Here is a 16,938-nt window from a genome sequence, read left to right on the forward strand (position 1 = left end):
GTCGAACCACAGTCGATCGCACACCGCGCAGCTATATCCGAAGCTGCGGTCCAGGAAGTCTCGCTTGAAGCGCGCGTCCGGCCGATCGAATTCGAGGGCCCGCGCTCGCTCACGCATCGCGCGTCCCCGCGCCAGATCGGCTTCGGGGTGCTCGGCTCGCTTCGCACGCTTTTCGTTCGGTGTCTCGCCGCCGGCCTTCATCACCACAGGCAATGCGCGGGGCGCGCGCAGCCACGGAGCGGAGGGCGGAGCACGCGCAGTCACGTGGGGCGTGACGTCGCTGCGCCGTTGCTACAGACGCTCCTCTCCGCTCTCGCGCCGTTGCTATGGGACGGCGGATTCAGGGTCGCTTATAAAGTGCATTCGCACTTAAAATCACAGCATATCCACGGAGTGATGATGATGAGTGGGCGAAGCTGCGGAGGTTCATCGGTAAACCGTGACTCTTCCGTGAATTCTGCCCAGTACATCATCACCGACGTGAGATCGGGCGCGTTTATACTAAAGGTTCGATGAGTTATGACGACTTGCAGCTAACTTAATTTTACATGTACGCTGTGAATTTTCATTGTTTAGAAAACCATTGCTTTAGAAAACACCTTGCGTCTTTCGTTAAGCAGCTGGCGTCTTTTTCGTTTTGCTTTAGAAACATCTGGCGTTCTTTCGTTTTGTTTTTACAAAACATCTGGCGTCTTTCGTTGGTTTATTTCATCAATCAACGGCGTTTGAACAAAATTTTTATTGTTTAATCACGCACAGGAGAAATCTCACCAGGCACTACCTTGGAGGTAAACAATGGCTGCTAATGGGAATGAGAGACAGAAGAAGTCGGCTTTTAGCTAACACTTACACTTCTACAGAGACAGAAGAATTCGGCTTTTAGTTAACGCGCACGTTGCGAATTTTTTATTGTTCAACAACGCACAGGAGAAATCTCCCACCGGCACCACCTTGGAGGTCAAAGGGTAAGACTTGTTACTCACTACTACGAGCACGACGAGGGACGAACGGGTGCCGCCTTAAGGAGCTTCGCCCCTAAAACGATATGTTTCGCATCCTCCAAAACCAATATGCATCCAACCCCGGTGAAGTGTAATCGCTTTAACGCAGAAGGATATTCGGCAAAGTGTAAATTTTGTCAAGAAAGGGCAGATCTAGGTCATATTATTTTGGGCATGCCCTCAGGCGCCCCGACAGGGCCGAAAAAATTCAAAATGAGAGGCAGTGGGAGACAGCGGCAGACCTTGTTGCTCAGTACGGTTCCTGACGACCAACTCATCGCCGTCCAGCAGGCGAGGATGCGCCAGAGCCCGAGCGCTTCAGGCCGCGCTCCCCATCAATCTGCTGGCAAAAAAAAAAGTTATATCTCTCTCTCTCTTTCGGACGCTCGCGACCATTTTGCCAAGCCGCCGCTGGCGCTGTCCTCGTGCAGTGCTGCGGTGAACGGCGCATGTGCACTCTATAGACTATTATTCACGTGGGTTCGGTGCCACCATATTGGGCTGTTAAGCTTGCCGTTTTGTATCTTTTACAACTGACGAGCAGTGCTTCGGTAGACGCATATGCACGAAAGTGGGTGGGTTGGGGCATTCAACGTTTCATGACTTCATTAATTCATGTTGCGATACACGATACGAAAACAATCCCCTGACAGCCCAAGGTGGCGGTATTCATATGTCTTACGTAAAATCATTTATAGGGGAAAGAATGTCACAACTTGAAAGATGCCCTGCAACACTTTTCGGGTAATCATCGAATGCCTTAATTAAAGGAGTTGATTACCTCACGAATTGACTGCCGCTGAAATCTTTAGAATCCCTAAAGTGCGAGCGAAGTTACATGGACTTGCTGCACGCTTTAAGCGCTTTCTCTCTCTCCTTTCGTACCAGCGAGCGCGCTGAAAGCTACACGGGGCCGGGGGCATGACAATGTGGTATAAACGAGCTACCTCCGTTCGTCCGCGCACGTATGACTTCGACCACATTCTTTTCTTTGAAAGACGATAGTCTTTCTTGGGGAACTTAACGCAGAAATTTTGGTCTGTCTTTCTGTCTGTCTTTCTGTTTGTCGGCACGTCACTCGATTCAGCCACCCGGCCAAAGTTGAACCACTTGCCCAAGGGCCAGCCATCTTGAACGGCTGACTATGTTCGTACTTGTGTACATTGTTGATCAAAAGCAAACATTACGCATATCTGAGGCGCAACCATCATGGGTAAGTATTAGGTGGTGTGTTCCTTTAATAGAAAATACATAATAATTATACTATCTGGGGTTAAAAGTCCCAAAACCACGATATGATTATGAGAGACGCCGTAGTGGAGGGCTCCGGAAATTTCGACCACCTGGGGTTCTTTAACGTGCACCTAAATCTAAGTACACGGGCTTCAAACATTTTCGCCTCCATCGAAAATGCAGCCGCCGCGGCCTGAGAGAAAATACATAGATACGTAATTCTAGAGGCCCTAGTTTCTTAAGCTGCGCTGAAAATGCGACTGCGCTGAAACTTGCCTTCCTCCGTGCCCTCTGCACGAGCTCATTGTTGTGTTTCGGTTTCTGTTCAGTATTGCATTGTACGAATGCCATGGGGCGCCGCTCTGGCATTCCTTTTTGCCCAGGCGACGTGTAAATAAAAGAGTGTGTGGAGAGTACGCGGTGAGTGCGGACGTTTCTTCTGCTTCAGCGCTTCGCGCCAAACCGCGTGTTCGGGCTGGCTGGCGTCCCCGCCGGTCGCATTGGTCACCACCGGTCTTCGCCTGCTGCCTGCTGTTACTACAAGCCCGCAACACAGCACTCATGTTTCCCGACGTATTGCCAGATGGCGTGCATATCTCACGCAGCGCCTCTTCTATCGTCTTTAGACGAAATTTGCAGCGAAGCACGCAGATACGCGGCCAATTGTTTTTTTCGAACGCGCAGCTACTTTCAGTGTGATCGCGAGCGCGAGAGCGGCCCGTGGCGACATCCTGCGGCGGCCGCGGTAACTATGCCCCCTCATGATGCTCAAAGCAGCCAATGGCCGTAGGCTTTGGGTTTATGGCGCAGTCATTTGGGTTTATGGCATCATTTGTCGAAAGAGGAGCGAGGGATTTCTAGCTTAATTTGAGAATTGTAAATTTCAGGCCGCGTGTTGAGCTGTAATGTTTGGCTCACGTGTTCCCAGGAGCCTCCACAACCGATCGGCGTTTCCTGACCATGTTCGAAAAGTGCTGCTGGGGCCTTTTGAGAAAAAACAGCATTACCTCTACTAAAAGTCATTGTTGTCCCTGCATCCAGACTTCACTTGATGACGTGATGTCGCCATATTTTCTTACGTCGCCATGACGCCACATAACGAGCCGTGACGTGATGACTTCATCACAAAATATTGTCGCATGGCCACTGATGCGCCGGTCTCGGAAGCACTGCAAAACCACGGTGGGTTCGGAAACGAAGGAGGGGGATCAATCAAATCGACTGATTTGCACAATCGATTGATTGAGGAACAAGGATCCTTGTGACTGTTTTGTGCAGCGCTCACGAACATGAACATGACAATTTAGGACTACGCAATGACCGCATTTTGGTTACCATCGTCTTCAGTTCGGGTCATGCCTGGGTAATTTCGACTCGGACCCTCACACCGCAGACAACTTTTTCTTTCCTGGTCAGATTCGTAGCGACATAGAGCGGTTATCTCGAGCAATTGCGCGTACCAGTCCTTGCTTTGGATTGTAAGACTGATTTCTGAATAATTTACTGTTTGTTTATTGCTGAACTATGTATGAAAGCTATTTAAATGACCTATGTTAAGTATGCGTGGTAATTGCTATTTACCTCTGTATAAATTGTACCTACATTTTCGTTGTAAGATTGCCGCATTTTGATTTCTTGTTTGTTTCGTTTTAAGTGTACCAACCCCTGTTAAAACCCATTTGGGATGTACAGTAAAGTGAATAAGAAGTTATACTAAACAAATTTATGTCGCGTGTGAATCGATAACGCTCCCCACCTCCCTCTAGCGCACCCCTATGCACATGCACGTTTCCGAATTGAGCTACCATCAAGATACAACCGCTGCGGCGAGGAGTCAAACCTATGACCGCTATGACCGCAAACTGCGGCAGGGGAAGTTGTTCGTTAGAGTTAAGCCTGACTCCACGGACGTCATCTTATACGCCTGGTGTTTGTTAAAAGCCTGTTATAGTGGCCTCACTACTTTTAAAATCACGTTTAATACCGCGTTCCAACGCGATGTTCTACCTGTCGTCTACTTTCCAGTTACATGTCCTAATATAATGCATACATGTCCATTTACTGTTCAATGAAGTTCGCTGGCGGTTTGGCAAGTGAAGTGCAGAAAGAGAAAACGGAATAGTGGCGCCATCTCTCCTTGTTTGGCCGAAACGATGTGCTGGGGAATGAGACGCTGCGCGCGCTTTCTGTCGACAGGTGGCGGGCCATGGTTTCATTGCGGCCGGCTAATACTCTCTGACGAGAAGTACACTCAGGCAATTGAGTAGCCGTAAAGCATCTAATTGCGATGATAGCTGCAGCGGAGTGGTGGTAGAGGCTCCGTGAGTTGGGTACTGCAGCGGAGCATGAAAAATGCACACCTGCCGCGGCTTAGCTTACGAGAAAAAAAATCAAGCCAGCTTCGCTACACTAGGGCCAAGCCTGAAGGAAGTCCGGAGCTGGGCGGGCTACTTTGTTTCTCTCTCTCTTTCTATCATGTGTTTTTTGTTTTCTTTGTGTGGTTTTTTACTTCTTTTTCTTTTTTTCCTGTATTTCTTTCTCGCTCTGTCTTCTTTCTTGCCTTTACGTTTCTCGCTTCCTTTTCCGTTCTATGTTTCTTTTTCTTGATTCTTTTTTTCTTTTTCTGTCTTTTTATTTCACTATCCTGTTTTTCCTTCTATGCTATTCTTTACTCTCTCCTCACCCTCACATCCTGTTCCCACCCTATTGCTATACTATACTATTCAAGGCTATAGCATGCTTTGCTAGCGTGCCTGGATAGCCGAGCGGTTACGAAGCTCGCCTTCGGATCGCGGGCACGCGGGTTCGAATCCCACCTCGCGAAGAACTACTCTGCTTTGCATGATAGAGAACTGTTAAGAATATTTACCAAAGTGTTACACCGCGGGAGTATAGGAGAGCGAGCCAAACCTGTCCAAAAGAAGTGAACTCGCTGAATCCTCCGCACTGGTATCTGACCCCCGAGAGCTGGTAATCTCGAATTAAGGAAAACACCACTGTGCCATCAACCACAATCACTTTTTACTGACCCTCCCTTTCGGTTCGAGTACGGGCAGTGCTTCTTGGGGAATCAGGCGATTACTGCGCGTACAGCCGAAAGCTCGTGCAAAGTTCGGCGAGCTACTCGCGACGACGTGGCAGCGGTAGCGGGCGCCTGGTTCTCCCTTGGCGCACATGCCGGCGCAGGCTGAGATGAAGAAGAGCAGTCTTCGCTCAGGAATTCCAGTCCGGGAAGTGCAAGCAGCTGGCCCACCTTCGCAGAAAAAATAAATCTATATTCTACGGACACTATCACACAGGAGTTCCGCAATGCACTTACGTTATGGGAAGATACACAAGATGTCGATAAGTGTTTATGCAACGAACCAATGTAACTGTTAAAGGAATACAGTGCATAAAGCATGCGTTACACCCGCACGGCTCTACTCTTAAGTTTTTGAACATTACATAAACATTTCATACAAGTAATCACTTCAACATAGAATTCACTTGACCATGTGCATCCCTGGATAACAGGCGAAATATGGATACGGTATTCAATCTGTTGCAACATATTCTGCAACATGCCTGGTTGATTGTACCAGTGGCATCCCTGGTGCATTGTTGCAATGCCTGAATATCAGGAACTGCTGTATTCTACGCAAGAGCTTTCACATACCAGCAAAGGAAGAAATCTAAAGGGGTAATGTCAGGGGACAACGGGGACCATGGAATTATTAGAGGCACATGTGGTATAACGAATTTCGTTTACTGTATTCTTTAAAATGTCAGATGGTTCGGCTATCAGGGTAAAGATTTATGGACGCCTTGTACATCAATTAAGCATTCTATCGGATAGAAGTGCTAGTGTAAATAGCGCTATAATTTGTCTAGAAAAATTATAGTGCTATCGCATACACCCCTATAGTCGGTTTGCGCTGCGCTTTCTTTGCGTCTCTGCGCGCTGCAAGGCAAGTAGTTAGTAAAAAAAAACCGGCGAGTTTGGCGATTCCCATGCGATATGCATGGTGTATCCGAGCGATGCAAGAAACGCATGCTGTGTTGCAACTTGGACCTGCCGAGCCGACGGTAAGCGATAAACACTCCGAGTGCCAGCAGCTTCGGTATATTTCAAAAGCGGCACAACCGCAAGCTGCTTCTAAATCGAATGACGACCGGCGAGGGTGACGCTGACGTATAGGTGCGAATTAGCAGTACGAAAGACCTTTTTGGAATCAACAAACATGACAAGAAAATGCGGATGGCGGCAACCAGTGCAGCGGTGCCTCGCCTCTCGTCTCGCCAAACCACTCGATGTTGCATTCTTGAGTGGTGGTTCATAACCTTTACGGCATAGAAAAGAGTGCCCGTGATTGGACGCACACTTTATGCGCGGACAGTGCTACATTTTACTTTTTATTCTTAGCCTGTCACTGACTATAGCTATACCTGCACCCCTAGACCTATAAGTATGCAGTCACTACATGTTGTCTTAACCCCTAACTATGCTAGCATACACAGGTAAGTCTCTATAAGTATGCTATCTATAGGTCCCTGAACTATGCCAGCACAGTTACCTAATGGTGTTAGCTGTGCTACATACAGCACACGTATCAATGCTGTCCAGCCTTGTAAGGGTCTTCCAAGTAGGCTGTAGAGCACGCCTAACTGTGCTAGCATTCCTCATCACTACAAAACATCTATATGCTGGCAAAATTCAATAGATATGTTATCACTGTGTTTTCTCAGTGGATACACACGCATAAGTGTGCTGTCACAGAATACGCTTTACCGCATTGTTGTGGTTGAGGCGTTAACTTTTGTTAAAGAGTCCCTGAATCACCAGCAGACGCTCGCGGGCTCCTCTGCGTGCCTTTCCGCTGTTCCCAGCGACCATCGCAACGTCACCTGTACAATTAGGTAAGTGACGAGCAACATACGCTGTCGAGTGGGCGAACCTGTTCCTCCGCTAGCAGGTGCACGTGCTCCCTGCTCTTTCTCCTCACACGCCGAGGAGGAGCACTCGGAGAGGCGGAGAGCAGAGCCGATGAACGGAGCGTAGGCAAGAAATGAACAAGCACGCGCCGCGCTTCGATTATCAAACGCGTGTAACTGCGCTAGCGTTTGCTGTAGACCCCTGCCAGACTGTAACGCGCGACAAGTAAATTTCGACCTCTGGGTGATTTATAGGCCCCTTTAAAGACATCTTTCCATATTAAGGCGAAAGCCTTAGATGCCTTATCAAACCCAAAAGTTGACCGCCGGCGCCGTCAACACGAGTAGTGCAAAATGTCATCACGTGATGGCGTCACCATATGAACTCATCGTGACGTCGCTATAACGTCACATGACGTGATTTCACATTATGTCGTCGTTGCGTGACATCGTCGCTTGGTCGAATGTGCGCCGATCTCGGAGGAAGTTCAAAACCAGGCGAGGTGCAGGAAGCTTGCAATCCCCCGATCCCTGGAGGCAGTGCAAAAACCACGTTAGGTGAAGAAAGTTGTCAGTGGGGTGTGGGGGAGGACCAATACTTTGACGAAGAAAACAAGATGGCTTTGGCCTTCGAGTCGTCTTAGGCGATTGCGTAAGGGACCCTGTGTTTTTTCTGACCTCATGGTGTCGATCGATGAACGCTGCCACTACTTCGGTGGCGAGAGCAAGCGAGCCCAGTCGTTGCCGGGCCCGACTAGAGGCTCGTTGGACTGCAGGCACCCCGACCTGACTGGCCCAGCGGCGCTCCACGGAGTAGGGCGGCGACCAGTTCGAGGGCGAAGCCGCCGTAGTTTAGCGAGGCGGGGCGCGTCGGCGCCGAAGCGAGGAGGGAGGAGCCAGGTTTAGGGGAATGCGGCCTCTGCCGCTTGCGGTCACCTGCGGGAAGAGGACGGGTCACCGAAAGCTACACCTAATTATGGTCAGCAACACTGAGTATCAAATACCGAGTTTCACGAACTGGACCACGTTCATGACCTAAATAAGAAATTTCCAAAAAATGTTGCAGGAAAGACTTCTAAATAATTGCAATGCATACGGTTATTACAGATATTTGTATTATTTATCACTTTTACGCGTTTCTTGCTTTTCTTGTAGAAGATTATCGACAGTATGTCGTAGTGTTTTCAGTGCCATTTCAATCTTTGTCACTTTTTTTTTGTTCTTGCAGCTTAGGAGTGTACATGTCTGCAGATTCACTCATTACTTCCACCCTATGTAATATTCAGTATTGATCTTTTTATTAATATAGTTACTGCTTACTGTCCCTATCCTTTTTTTGGATTTGTGATGGTTATATGTCAGGTTAAAACATAACTGATTGTGAGTCTTCTTATATAGTGTTGTTATATACTTGTATCTAAGTGTGTATTACATATCTCTTTGCCAGACTATTTCGGGGCAAAAGCCCCCCTCCGTCAGGCTCTGTAGCCGTTCGCTTTTGCTTCTATTTCTCTTAAATCTACAGAAATAATTAAAAATCAAATCAATCAAATGGAGACGCGCGAGGGTGACTTGGCTACAAACACTGTGCACAAAGCCGCGATTCGTGAGAGGCGTCATTGCTTGAAAACCTATAATGTGCCGCCAACGACACAACTATGAGCACTACCAGCGCTGCTCCATAATTACTGTTCACTATTATTGCTACTACTACAACTGCAGTAACTCATAGACGTACAACCGCTGCTGCTGTTCACTGCGACAGGATTTACTACTTTTACAACTACAACAACCTTTTACTTGAACGACTCACAGGACGAGCACCACTGCCAGGCCCGTAGCCAGGGGAGGGGGGCAGCCCCCCCCTCCCCACCGCTTAAATTTTGACGACACATGGTGTGATATCGTAAATAATCATGAAAATAGGCGCCTTTATCAAATAGTCAAAGCTTTCAGCAAGTGGCCACCCCGAAAACAATTCCTGGCTACGGGCCCTGACCACTGCTACTGCTAGTGTGCTACTGCTAGTGGCTACAGCAATTTGCTACTACTCCTACTGTAGCCAACATATAATGGTAACCTACAATAACTACGACATGAACTGCCGGCAGGATGTCTCTCTAAAGCAACAACTGCTTTAATACTAGAACTACTATTGAATACGAGGACACGTCGAATAAGGATGTTGCTGGAGCAAACATTTTCAACAAGGGGAATTGTGTTGTACCTTTTATCAAAATTATGTCACCTCTCTGCCGTGTGCTACAAAGCTTGGCTGCCCATCCACCTTCACAGAGTGAAATGGCTCACGATTTTAACAGCGAAGCTATTTAAGGCGGAGGTTAGGCCGTTCGTGTGCGCAGAAAAAACCTCGACGAGCGATGACGTCACCATGCGTCGCCTAGCAACGCGTTGGGGAAGGAAAGGAGGAGGAGAGGAGAGGTGGAGAGGAGCAGTGGATGAAATAAATTAAACAAAATAAAATTTCTTGCGAGGCGGGATTCGAACCCCGGTATGGACGGTCCGAAGGCGAGCGTCGTAACCACGCGGCTATCCAGGCACGCTAGCAGAAGAAGCAATTTAATGGGAAACCACACGATTGCGTTGCTATGGGCGAGAGAGCGAGAAATGCACACATAGAAGGGAAAGAAAGGAAGAGAAAGAAAGATACAAAAAGAAAGAAAATAAAGAAGCAAGGAGAGAGAGAGAAAGAAAGCATAGCATAGCATATATACTGTAGTGTAGCAAGTGGTGGGAAAGGGAAATGAGAGTGAGAAAGAGAGAAAAGAGGAGGGGAGAGGGTAAAGCATAGCATAGCGATGTATACTGCAGTATAGCAAGAGGGAGGGAAAGAGTGTGAGGGTGAGGAGTGATATGAGGTTGAGGAGGAGAGAAAAGGAGGAGGGAAATGCCACCAGCTCCGCTGTTTCCACAGTCTTCGCACTAAAAGTGCGCATCTGTCCCAACTTTTTTTTTATGTTAGAGGCAGGTAAGCATGACCCATTGGGCTACTTACCTGCACTTCGGGGTGCCTCGGTGGCGGGACTGGGTAAAAGTAGCCCGAGCCACCGAAGAAGACGCTGTGGAGTTCTTTGCTCCGGATGTGAGTCAGTGCGGTCAAGTAGGCCTCCAGGAAGGAGTGGTGTCTGTCGTCCTCGGTCACCCGCAGGTCTTCGTAGAAGTTGTCCAGGTCGCTCGTCGTGGGTAGGGCCAGAGTAAATTTTGCATTTCTGCAGGTGCATGCACGATAGGTGAGTATTATTGCGCGTGCATTCAAAGAAATTTGAATGCACGATGTTCAATGATTCGAAACAGTAGGCGCAAAGAAGACACGGACATGAAGACATTGCTTTGTTGTGTTTGAAGGAGAAAGGGCATGATTTGGAGGCGTCGCAAAAGGGAGATTTCCTCTTTGCATGGCATGCAGTGTTAAAGCTCTCCGCACACAGGAAACACGCATAAAATATATGTTTCATTTTACAGTTTTCGTCGCCCAGCTGTCTGCAAGCCAACCCCACCGCAGTGAACATTATCACGACGAGTCAAGGCATGATAATAATAATAATATCTGGGGTTTAACGTCCCAAAACCACGGTATGATTATGAGATACGCCGTAGTGGAGGGCTCCGGAAATTTCGACCACTGGGGTTCTTTAACTTGCACCTAAATCTAAGTACACGGGCCTCATGCATTTTCGCCTCCATCGAACGAGTCAAGACAGCTAGCTGAGTTTGCTAATGTTTCCATGCTAACGTGCAACTGGCAGCAGACTACAGAGCGCTGCGAGAAGGCGAAAACTTGTTGCCCCCCTCCCCGCCATGACTTAGACTTGCATCACACTGTGTTTACACGGCACTCTGATACCGTCTCCAACATCGAGACAGCAAGTGGCTTTCTTAAGGAAGTGCTGTTAAAATTTATTCAGTGCGTTCCGACGCACCCTGACCTCTTTTGTTCGTGTTCTCGTCACCAGTGTTTTTATTTAAAGCAACAATACGAGAATTTCTAAATTAATATCAGTGCTACTTTAAATATCGCTTCGCCTCACCTAGACGCTTCATAGTTCGCACGTACTTTGATAAAACCGCGATAAAACATAGATAACAAACATTTGTAGGCGTAAGTATGTCTTCTGTATGAGGTACAGGGTCAATAAGCAGGCCAAAGTGAAGCTGACCAAAATGCCGACTCATTCATATCTCTTTTGTGAGCGCTACTGTTTCGGTTTCCCTTCGCTGAACGACGTGACAATATGAAAACTCACCTTTCCCCGTACAGCGAATCCGTGTATCTTCATGAAGCTGACGAGGGCCTCGGCAACGTCTCTGAAACGTGAGCTCAGCCTCCTCCCAGCCTTTGTAAGACTCCAAGGCCCGCATGCCCGCATAATGGTCGGGTAAGGCATGAGACGGTAGACGGCGTCGAAGCAGGTTGCCTCGGCAGTGCCGGTTGAAAACCGACGAGAAAAGGAACGAAATGAAGAGGAATAAACCAGAGATGGCGTTCCGATGATCCTCTTAAAGGCGTTGCAACGTTTTTCGACTGTCTTGTCAAGCACTGGAGTGTGTGTAGTGTTGAATATTAGATTAACGCAAAAGTAACTATAAAAATTTGTGCGCAGGGGCGTAAATTATTAGTCTTCGCATTTCAAAACCCCAGCAGACGACGACAAAAAACGTTCCCTTTTGCATTTCACTCTGCCACTGACGTCAATCGCACGCTTCTTATAGACACATACCGAAAGTCTCACTTCATGGTAGCCGTTGTGGGGTGCACATGGCGTCGTTTTGCAATTGTTTTCAGACTACAATTTTTAAAAACAAAAGTTCTCTTCAATCTGAAGAAGTATAAAAGTAATTTTATAATTTTTAGCGCACAATAGTGTAGCCTAGCTTAGACCATATGAATATTATATGCGGCTTGTCCTGTAAAGCCAATCAAAACGCCCGACCATTGTCGTCACTGCCACGTGGTGAAGCGTCACTTGCGATCACAAAAACAGCCGTTGTGTGTCGCTGTCCTCCAATTATAACAGCGTTGTTTTCGGCGTTGCCAATAGCGCAACCATATTGGTGCATTTCACAGTTCCAGAGAGAGAATAATATTTAATGAAAATCCCGGAGAGGTTAGCCCGGTTTGTCGCCTGGCCTACTACTCCGGGTGTCGGGTGATGACTATGGTATATACAATGAATCACATACCCGCACAAACGGTACGTGCAGTCCATAAGCACATACAGGGTGTTTCAAGAAATGTGTCCAGTATTTTTTAAAAATCACAGAAAGGAGGTATCTGCGTGCTACCTGCAGCGTTACCTTTACTGTGCGAGAGGGCATTTTGAGATGCGTACAAACATTAATTACAGCAGTAATTATAGAAATTAGGAAAATTAACTTTTTAACCAGTAGAAATAAGTGGTCGAGTCAAATGGGCGAATGGAATCCCTTAGTGAAAATAGCCCATAGCCGCTTTGAAATTCTTGAAAGGCGGCCACTGGTAATCACCGCGGAGCGATGAGTCTCGCTCATTTTACTGCGATACCGAAACCTACGCACCAAAAAGCGCGTCTGCCATTCACTGCGGAGACGCCCTCAGTGACGACACTGTTTCCCCCGCACGGGAGGGGGTGGGGGGGGAGGAATAAGCGTTGCCACGAAACGAAGTATCTAGATCAACGGATGATAACGGCGCTCGCTATATCCTCTCCCCCCTCCCCGTGCGGGGAAACGTGTCGTCACTGAGGGCTTCTCCGCGAGTGGAATGGCAGACCGCGCTTTTTGGTGCGTAGGTTTCGGTATCGCCAGCAAAATGAGGCCAGGATTTCATCGCTCCGCGGTGGATTACCAGTGGCCGCCTTTCAGAAATTTCAAAGCGGCTATGGGCTATTCTCGGAAGGGCTTCCATTCGCCCATTTGACTCGACCACTTATTTCCACTGGTTAAAAAGGTTAATTTTCTTAATTTCTATAATTACTGCCGTAATTAATGTTTGTACGCATCTCAAATGCCCTCTCCCACAGTAAAGGTACCGCGCAGGTAGCACGCAGATACCTCCTTTCTGGGATTTTTAAATAATACTGGACACATTTCTTGAAACACCCTGTATATGCACAAAAGAGTCATTCACAAACTTTGGTTAAGTCGAGTGTTCGTGATGAACACCAACAGCGCTTTTGTGTTGCGCATCGCACAACCGCTGTCTTGTAACAGTTCCAGAAGAAGCAATGAAAACGACACGCTTAATTTGTGTCGCAGTGTCACTTGAAAGGAACACTAACGCTGCTTAGATTTACAGGCTATCTTTTCTACAATTCTGCCATGATTTCGATATCACACGTTCCTTTTTAACAGAGAAAACGGAGATCGGAGTCGTTACTTTTCAAATTCGCGACCATTTCTGACTAGCTTTAGAAAATCTACTCAAGGCGGCCGGTGTTCACATCTGCGTCCGACTTATACCCGTCGCTACACAGAATTAACGTCTATTCGCATATTGCTCGCATTGCTATTCCCGCAGAAAATAAGCTGACATTCTCTTGCTGCGCATCTGATTGGTTCAGAGGTCCCCGACTGCAGTCGACTGAAAAATCGAGCACCGAGCGAGTGAGCCACAGTAGTCGCCTTGGGACCAACTTGGTCGCGGAACCGCGGTGATAGTCGCAGGTGCGAACGGGCCTTAAACGTTCTGCGATGCCGGCCCACTCACCTGGGGTCGGCAAGTGGACCCAGCTGACGCACCAGCTCCCAGGTGACGTAGGCGGCGACGTTGTGGGGCGGCACATCGTACATGAGGAAGTCCTGGTATCCCAGCGTGAGTGGATGGCCCACTGCGACCTCACTCAGGTTGTACACCGTTAGCGACGGCGGCCAATCCGACGTCGAGGCGCCTCCCGGCAGCATGGACACGATCGAGTAGTACCGGTCGGGGTCATCGTCCGGAATGAGGGCGGTCAACCCCAGCACGACCTCTTCGGTGGCCATGACGCGGTGCGCGATTGACTCTGCGGTGCTGGCTTGGTGTTCGGTGTCGTTCGTGTCGTCGTGAATACTAGCCTGTTATAAAAAATTGACATCTGCGGTTAAAAAGACAGTTTCACTGCAAGAGCGAAGCAATTAATGCGATAGCAATAAATTGGAATGACATACGAAGGCTAGCAGCTCACTCCTTTAGCAAACACTTCTCTGCAGCGAACGTAGTGACCTTCGTGCTGTCTATGACTTCAATGTAAACTTTGCGATGAGGGCACACCGCATAGAAATCTATGAGTTATGTGTTAAACCCCCCTCTAACAGATAAGCGCCTGAACACAGGCGACCACGCCCTGTATTGCCACAGTGCGCGCCTTGTATGCCCAAGGCGCGCAGACCCACGGGCGGGGCGACGCCCTTTAAAGCGCGCCCTTTGCCCTTTTGCGCCATCATGCGGGTGACAGGGAACCAGCCTCTGCCATGCTGAAGTACCTCAGATATCTGGGCACCACCAAATGGAAATGGTGTATAAAAAACCTGCCGTTAGTATGCCGGTTGATGTGGGCGTTTGTGGCCGAGTGGTTTAACGCGTCGCGCTGCGGAGCGAGAAATCATAGGTTCGAATAACGGGAATCTCGATTCGGGAAATTTGTCTTTCGTGTCCATATAATTGGTATCGCGATAAAAGGAATTAACCCCTGTTACGTCTTCTGGTATCCATGTTCGGGGTATTGATGGCTTCCATCATTGTCACCCTATGTAATGTATACTGCAGGATGAAGGGTTGTTCCAATGATATTGTATTAACCCCGCCCTGTGCCAGCCGATCCCACTTTATAACACTACGTGAACTTTATCTTTATTTAGAACGACAAAGGTGCATTTCGGCTAGTGGACACATGCACGGCACGGCATGACACGGCAAGACAGTTGTACCGGAGTATATAGATTGAAATAGCACCAGGTAGGGTGAATTAACTGGTATTAAAACAATAAAAGTATACACTTTTCATTCGGGATTCAGCCGGAGAGTATGAACAAGGAGCATCGCCGCGGCATAAACGCACACTTGCCTGCCTCAGAATCACGCTGATGTATCTCTGGACGAAGTCCGGGTATGTGTTTTCGCGGCGCATGCGATCTCGCTCGCGCCGCCACAGTTTGAAGTCAATGTCGGTGCGAAGGTCCATGGAAAGCAGCGGTCGACCATCTTGTCGACGCCATGTTGGATGGCGACGCAGATCAAACAGCGTCTGCAAGCAGCCGTGCGGAGAACGCGGTAATGATAAAGCTAAAGTGTTCGGCTATACGAGATATGCACTGACGTCATAGACGCCGCCATTTTGTTGCGCAGCAAAGCTTAGTGGAAAGCTACGCGTATTTTCTGTATGTTGACCGCCGGAAGCACAGTGGAAGCAAGGTATCGTGCAACAAAATGGCGCAAGCTGATGTCACGCGAATACTTCCCTTAGGGTATACGGTGTCCCAACCATCATGTACAGACATTGTGGGAAAAAAAAGAAAAAAAAAGGGGGGGGGGGTTGTTGAGCTCCAAGAAATTGCGTTACACAAACAAGACCTAAGGCGTATTGTTTCCAGTGAAGAGGAGCACGCACCAGTATTTCTTAGTTTTGTAACATGTAATCAGGTCATTCTAAACATTAACTAAAGTACTGTACTCAATTTACCAAAGGATTAATTAAGCCTGTGTGTAGACACCTAAAGGACCCTAAAAGAAAAACAATTTTTCAATCAACAAATTACTCCTTGACAATTCCAAAATCACCACGCCTTTCTGCGAAACGACTCACGGTAAGCGAGAAAACGCGCAAAAAGAATATGCGGGTGGCGACGCACTTGAAGTTCACGCACCAAACGTCGTGACGTCATAGATTTTGACGGTGTCTATTAGGGCCTACGTAATTCCTGATCTTAAAAATTAAGTACATTGATCTCTGAGGGGACGTACACTTTAACATACCAAGTTACAGAAAATTTCGTTGAGCAAACGTGCCAAAGTACGACAAATACAGTTTGAAATCCGTGACGTGACGCGCGGAGATTTCGGCGCGAGATTTAAAAATGGAACTGGGACCTTGATTTTTTTCTTTTAATAAACTTATGATCGTAAACTTAATTACATTATTCCTCTCGGTGTACACTTTATCAACCTAAAGCAATTCATTGTTTCACTTTAGTGTCCCTTTAAGAGACAACAAGGGCCGCCCCCTTTCCTTCACCTAAGGGGGCGCAAGTAACCCATATACCTAGACCCAGTTGCATTGTCTCGTCATTTTTTTAAAGTGCCCGATTGTGACCATGCAGGTTCTTGAAGATAATGGTCGCCTAGCATCCCTGTTGTTGCAGTACGAAATCTGCATCCCTGTTGTTGCAGTACAAGATCTGTTTACTTCTCACCTTTAACCCCGACCCCCACCCCGCTACCAAAGGCAGACCGTTGCGAGAATTACACCATCGCTTTTTTTTTTTTTGCTTTTTTGCATACATTGCGAAGCTTGCTTTGTCTTGGACGGGGTGGGGCGTGGGTGGCGCTGCAATGAAACTTAGTCGCCCTCTAATGGAGAATCCTGCACACTCCTTTGGCTCGGACAATGCATCCACAGCAGCTGAAGGCCAACTGATATGGCGGACAACGCGGGAGGGTGGAGGAGTGCGCTCTCTTCGATAGGGGACTTCCGCTTCTGTTGTAAAGCTCACGAAAAGATGTTTCTACGTTTGGTTCCCTGCAAAACTTGCCTTGAGGTCGTAGTACAAGTCTAGCTTGAGGGCAAGCTCGACCGGATTCTCGACGTCGTCGTTG

Source organism: Rhipicephalus sanguineus, chromosome 10 (assembly GCF_013339695.2).
Source record: "Rhipicephalus sanguineus isolate Rsan-2018 chromosome 10, BIME_Rsan_1.4, whole genome shotgun sequence".
Taxonomy (NCBI): Eukaryota; Metazoa; Arthropoda; class Arachnida; order Ixodida; family Ixodidae; genus Rhipicephalus; species Rhipicephalus sanguineus.